Consider the following 7,475-nt stretch of genomic DNA (forward strand, 5'->3'; position numbering starts at 1 on the left):
TTTGTTCTTCAAACAGTTGATTCAAGAAGACGTGAGTGAGTTATTAACACAACACAAGAAAGGAAGAGTCACTGGAGGGTGCCAATGTGCTAGGTACCCCCCCAGTGGATCCAATCCTGTAGTAAAGTTTTTTTCTTATGGCCTGTGCACTTTTCAGTAAAAAACTGAGAGTGCCGTACTGCACATTTACATACCTTTTCCAGGCAACCCTTGGTATGACTGGCACTTGTGCATATGCAGATGCGTAAAATGGGTACATTTTAGCACTCTTTTAATTGCAAATTTATGACAACAAATATCTCTTTATAGCTTGTTTAACTACCTTGGGTTCTACTAATAAGTCATTACCTGCTATGTTCTTTGTGACATATATCACACTGGCAGGCCCGGATTTGTGGTGAGGCCACAAAGGCCTAGGGCGGCAAGGAGTCAGGCAAGGAGTCAGGGGCGGCATGACGCCCAGCTGCATCCAAGAGGGTGCTGGGGAGCTATTGCTATTGCTTCCTAGCAACCCACAGATCCCCCTGCGCAAGATGAAGGGGGAAGGGGGATGTGAACCGTGTGACATTGCGGGGGTCGAGCATGCGCGCGGGGGTGGACATCTTGCCGGCACATGCGCGGAGGGGGGTGGCCAGCATAGGGGCGGCAAAATTATAAATCCGGCCCTGCACACTGGAGCCCATTTACCAACATATTTACACCTAGGCAATAACCCACTGCAGTTAAACAGTTTGCTGCAGGTAGAAAAATTAAAGCAAACATTTGATTGGCTGTGTTACTGCCCCAGTGCACATTTTCCCACTTGAGACAAACATTGTGCAAGGTTTCTCTTTTATTTGTATCACCAAATTCTTATATCAAAATAGCTGTCAATAACTCACAAATACTATGTGCTTTTTTTACTTTGTGGAATATTTATTACAGTTCATTAATATTGAGTGGTACATTAAGCCCATAATGGTACACACTGATGTGAACAGAACATTCTGTACAAAGAAATAGTATATGAACAAATGTCTCTTAATGGATCAAGAGCGTAATAGTATATTGGCACATATTGTAGCTTTCCAAGATGAAAGCTAGACACTAACGTCACTCTTAGAGGTGAATGAGGCAAACAGCACTTGAATAAACAAACATTTCATATAGGTCAGTGAAGTGCACTAAAAGATCATAACTGTTTCTAGCTGACAGCAATTTGCCACGTGGCACATGTGGACCACAGCCAATGACTTTAATGTCTCTATAAATGACATCACTATGTAAGACTCCAAGGAATCATGGGGGAGTATAACAGTTACTAATGTTTAAGTGGAAAACTTGTTATGAAGTGCAGTTTGTTATCTCTCAAATGTGTGCAAAATAAAAAAAAAAACAGCCGTAAATTAAAACTTTCCTACATTTAAAACAGTTCAATCTGCATTTTTATTTGCACAGCCACATTCTATCACTTTATAGGTTTACATCATCCTGTTTAAAAATCCTTTCTACCAAATCATGTTTGACTATGTTACCCTTTCTCAAAGTATGGTAAGGTCCATATATGCAAAGATATCTCATTAAAAAATGTAGTTAATTGTGAAACTGCAACAAAATAAAAGTAAACTCTCGCCCACCAAGTGATTTGACTGATAAAACTGATTATAGATTATAGCCAATGACCTAATTTGAGTTTGCATGGGGTCATTAACTGGCTTTCTACTTTGTTTTGTTTACAGTAGGTTCCCATTAGTCCCCATTTCCCAGGAACTGGGCCAATTTCAGGACCTCTGCCCCTAGGGAAAACTCCCAAAGACATTTTCCATCCCCACCACTGACTTTCATAAAATGTCCCAGTGTTGTGTATTCTGCAGAAAGTTGGGCAGATGCTACATTTCTACATCTCTGTGACACACAGAGCTACTAGTAGCAACTACTTCTACTACTACACACCAGAAAATACCCTGCCATAGACAATACTGAAAATTGCCTCTGCTATATACATGTAGAGACAATTATCAGTAAATGATCAGCATTGTCTATCTTAGTAGCTGCTACTAGTAGCTCCGTGTGTCTTCACCCTTAGGGCAGTGGCACACGGAGAGATTAGTCGCCCACGATAAATCTTCACGTGTGCCACTGCCCTTAAGTAGGTGGTACATTTCTAATGGAGATTTTTTTAAATTTGCATTTCTTTATTTTCTCTTAACTCGGCTTGCTTGTTTCTCTTGGAATGTAGATTCTGGCAAACTGCTATAAGATGCCGTATTCAGCCAATATACTTTGGTCCTGTGGGAGGTGTTTGAGCCTCTGTATATTTGAAATGCCAGGACCTATTTTGAATTCTCGGTCTGGATAAAATTTACTTCACTAAGAGGCCAGCCAGATATAATATAATGGAAGTTTTTGTGTCATGCAGTAGGCTACCAGAAACTTCTTTTATCTAATGTGGAAAATGATTTTTATACAAGTGATTTAATAAAGCCATCAAAATATAGAGTAATTCAAGAGTTAGAAATACTGCATTATACATTAATTAGATAGGGATATTCAAAAACGCATACTGCTAGTTTAATGTAATACTAATAAACAAACGCCTCTATATTAAATAAGCAGCTAACTCCATAAAATTCTGTGTCAGCAAGTGTAGTTAAATATTAAGATTCTTTGCAGTTTAGAATTCTGTCTTATGATGGAAACCTTGCAAATAGCAGCCCAGGGAAATGTTCTAATAAAAGTAGATAAAACTGTAAAAGGAATATTCTATAGTGCAGAAGAGTGAATAATATAAATAAAGTTAATACAGATAAACAGTAAAGCTCTTCTGCAGGGAGATCACTTTAAGGATTTGTACAGAAATAAATGATAAATAAGCACAAGTATTTTTATGTAGGCAGTGGAATAATTATGTAGTTGTGCATTTCATGTACCTTACAATACTGCAATTCAGTCTTCTGTGTAGGCAGATAAACAAGGTTAACCTCGTGTCTTGAATTAGGGCATTGTCTACTTAAGGCATTTTAGTCACGCATGTAGTTATGCATGTAGTAAAAGGGTAGTTTACCTCAAAGGCTGCCTTGCCTACATCTGTAATTACTGTGTTGGCCCTGGTGCAATCTGTTTTTTGGTTGCTGGGGTCAGTGACCCTGACCCTGAATTGAAACAGAAGCAGCATTGCAGATAATGCACATCTATGGATCCAGAATCACAAAAGAAGGAACTTCCCTGGATAGCTGAGTGATACTGCACTCCTGTCCAGTGAATATGTCACCTATGTGTTCTCTCATTCTGGTTTAAACATTGAAAAAGCTGAACTCTGGAAACAAAGTACAGGGTGGGTAACATTGCAGATATCAAAGATGTGAAAAATTCACACTATTGTAATTTCATGTCTACAAATATCAACTTGTGTGGGAAGCAGAAGGTAATCCTGAAGAGAAAATAATAATAATAATAAAGAGAAGTCGTATTGATAATGAGAGAGGTTAAATTGCTTAAATCCATAAAAGCTTGAATTATACCTATAGTTAAAAAACATTCCCTTCAAGTAAGCAATAATCTCTGCACAAATAACACCTGCTGCCTAACCATCTTATATTTCAGGAAACATTCTATGTTTTGGATGGTGACTAAGACTGTAGTGTCGTAACTATTTATATTACTTGCACATTACAATGTTTATAGTTAAAATGGAGGTTATTTTTATACTAATCACAAAATACAAATCACACAACATTTTTTTTTTTTTTATTATGTTTTTATTGAGTTTTAATCCAGGTACAAATATAGATCCATCTAAACATATGGCTATATGCATACATGGTAAGGCAAGAAGGAAGGCATTTCAGGTGCTGTTCATCTTTACAGATAAATCAAGAGGACATTTACTAGTTTCTTATACAGTCGATAGACAGGATCCAACTAATGAAGCCGTGGGGAGTCCTTACGTTGCGTGGACTGGTGTTTAGCCATATGGTAGTGGATCGTCCAACATGATAAATCAAACATTATAACAGGGGGGTATAGAGGGGGGGACTGAGGTTGGGGAGTGGGGGGGTTCAAAGAGGGATATAAAACTGGGATAGGGGAGTGGGTGAGGTGGGGGAATAGAGGAGGCAGGAGGGGGGTTGGGGAGTCCTGTCTGGAATAGTTACGGTTTTACCGTACGGGTGAAGCTCCAGAGCGCACTGGTAGGTGATGGGAGAATCATGGGGGGCTTTAATAAGCTAAAGGAGGAAAATGAGTAAAGTTCTGCTGGTTAAAGGTGCGCACGTGGGGTCGGGGTGCCAGCCAAGGCCCGTGTCTAGCTTTGTTTTGTTCGTCTTCGTTGGCTGAGTCTCAAATCTGAGCATGCAAATTTATTTGATTAGGACCTTATGCGAGGCATAATTGCCTGTAGGTATCTGTATTTGTAAATTCTTTCCAGTGGAACCATTTAGTGATGAAGTTCTGATGGTCTGCAGCAGAATTGGGTTTCAGCTCCTCAAATTTACAGATCTCTGCCACTTTGTGTAGCCAGTCTCTTGTTGTGGGGCTTTCCGTAGTTCTCCATTTTACTGGTATGAGAGCTTTGGCTGTGTCTAACAATATTGGGACTAGGGAGTTTCTATATGCTTTAGCTGAGGAGAAGGTATCGTGTAGCAGAATTGTTGAGGCGGTATCTGGGATCTCTATATCTGTAAGAGATTTGATGGTGTCTCGTATTGTGGACCTGAAGGATGCTAGTGCTGGACAGCTCCAGAATATGTGCGTGAGGGTACCTGGGTGTTTACCACATCTCCAGCAGTTTGGGGACACACAACATTTTGATCAGATGATTATTAGTAGAATCCGTAGAATCTGCTAGAAGCGAGTAACTACAAAGCATTAATTCTGGCATGCTCAAATTATATAAAAATGTACAAAAAAAACTTTGTAAAATATACTACTGTAATATATTTTCCTCAAATGTGACTTTTACACTGGGCTCCAGGATGTATTGTAATGTTTATATTTTTGGATTTATAGTTTGTTGTGTATTTTTACATTTAAAAATTTTATTTGGCCAATACCATGTGACAGCTTATATTATTAGCAAGGGAATGCAGGTTGTGCAATAGTTTTATTCCTCAAGCTTTAAGACTTTTAAAGAATTCTTTAATTTTCTCCTATTTTTTTTATGTCAGGTCCTAAATAGGAATCTAAATAGATATACTGTATATACTTTTTTTTATATTTATGGTCACTCATCTCTTATATAATTTATACTGGGAGGTAGAATGGAAATAAAAAAATTATGTGGTTATTTGCACAATAATACACTTTCTATATTATGCACTTTGTACAGTATTTTGGCTGTGGAGAGGAGTTTTCTAAACAAATAAATACATACATAAAGTTTATTGCACAAAATACAAACAAAATAGTATAATATGTAATACGTCTATTTACTATGTACTGTGGTGATGTACTTTGTTGAAAAATTGAAAATTCTAATTGCCTGGTCTACTGGGTTTGCACATTATTTTTGTAGCTGTGTATTCTGTTGCTGGATTTACACTCTTCCTCATTGAAATATGTGTTGAAAAATCTGTTATTTCCTCCCGCTGAATATGTTTTTTATGCAGTTGAGATGATGATAAAATCTGACTTGGGTTAAAACTGGGTTAAAGTATTAGAAATTCCAGTAACTTGGTAAGAACATTTAGGGAAGCATTTATTAACATTCGGCTATTCATGGTTCTAAAGTTTTTGAAACCACGACTAAACTCATTTCCACGAGTTTTGTTATTTGTTGGCGCATATCGGCAGCGTGTGTCTGCACCCGAGCAGATTTTTTAAGCTAAGGCACGGATCATCAGCCTGCATGTATCTGCAGGCTGACAATCCACCCCGTGTGCCCTTGCCCCTAGCTTAAATAGTATGACTGTGACTGGTACAACTTCTAGGTTAAATAGGGGTTATCTTTTTTGGAGTAGCATTTTTAGGAGAGGATGCACCTCCAGTCAGTTGCCCAGAAATGTAAAAAAAAGCATATGTCCCTCTTTGAATCTCAGGGGCTATACTGACAGCAGTTGATTCATAAACCTAGTAGTATGTAAAGTTGGTGGGTTGGGGGGTAACAGAGATCTTCTAGAGTGGGTTTTTGAAGGCATGCTTTGTCCTTTTCAATTGTCTGAACATGATCCCCTAGGGAGAAGGTTTAGTCGTCCAAAATGTTTACATGTACCATTAGTTCAAGCTCGGTACCATTTTTGCTGATTGTTGTGTTAACAAGACCCTGGACAAACCTTCATTGGTGTATATTAAATGCTATTATTACTTTTTTTCATATAAACAACTGCCATTTTTAAGTATTATATTCCACCCTCTGGCTCATTTGAAGTGCTCTGCTCACATCAAGGGCATACATACATGCTAGGTTACATCAACCAATGAAGAGACAGAGGACTATCTTTTACTCCCACACAGAACTTTACAATATGAGTTTAATGAATAGGGTTTATGTAGAACATCATTTTTGCATATTGTTTTAACACACAAAATCTGTTTTTTTATTTGTTGATCTAAACAGGGCAAATGGGGAGATTTTGCACATATATTTCCCTGTGTAATGGATTACTACTAACAAAACAGTCACAACAGAGGGTATAGGAAGGGAGGTTGTATACTGTAGATCTTTTTATCTGAAGGACTGAACAGGGAGTAGCTTCAGTACCCCTTGTTGCCCTGTTTAGCTCGAGAAATAACAAAAAATATTTTATTTTATGATTAAAACAACAGGCAGAAATTATGTTCAGCACAAGCTCTATTGATTGCACTCATGCAGAAAATGGGGTATACTGCCCCTTTATATGCTGATAAAGGCTGCAGCACCAGAACTGTTTATTGTGCCTTAGCCATCAAAACAAATATCTAACAAAATACACAGGTTTTGGTCACAATGAGTCAGTTGTATATGATGTTGAGAAAGAATAAAATAAATGGACAATTGGTAACATGAAAAAGACTTTATTTCTGCAGGTATCAACCCTCCAAAGGGATTGCGTGCTATCATTTCACTGTAATGTTGAAGGAACCACTGAAATTAACAGCCAGCCCATTGATGTATAGAAAATATTTTTTACATATGTTAAAGTATCACACCAAGTATGATGAACATTGTTGGGCCTGCATGTGTTTAACCTGTTTAGCTGTGCAAAGATCTTGTGTTGCAAGAAACGGTTTTTGCATGAATTTAGGACTGAGTCAGGCTCTTAGCGTAATAATATAGATGAAGGGTCACCAGACTTTTTGAGCCATGAGCCACATTAAAATATTAAAAGATCTGTGCAGCAACACAAACATGAAAAAAGTAGTTCCTGGAGGTGCCAAATAAGGGTTGTAATTGGCTATTTGGTAGCCCCTTTGTGGACTGACAGCCTACAAGAGGCTCTGTTTGGCAGTATACTGGGTTTTTATGCAACCAAAACTTACCTCTAGGAATTAAAAAATAAGCACCTGCTTTGAGCCAACTG

The sequence above is a fragment of the Xenopus tropicalis genome, chromosome 7 (genome assembly GCF_000004195.4).
Source record: "Xenopus tropicalis strain Nigerian chromosome 7, UCB_Xtro_10.0, whole genome shotgun sequence".
Lineage (NCBI taxonomy): Eukaryota > Metazoa > Chordata > Amphibia > Anura > Pipidae > Xenopus > Xenopus tropicalis.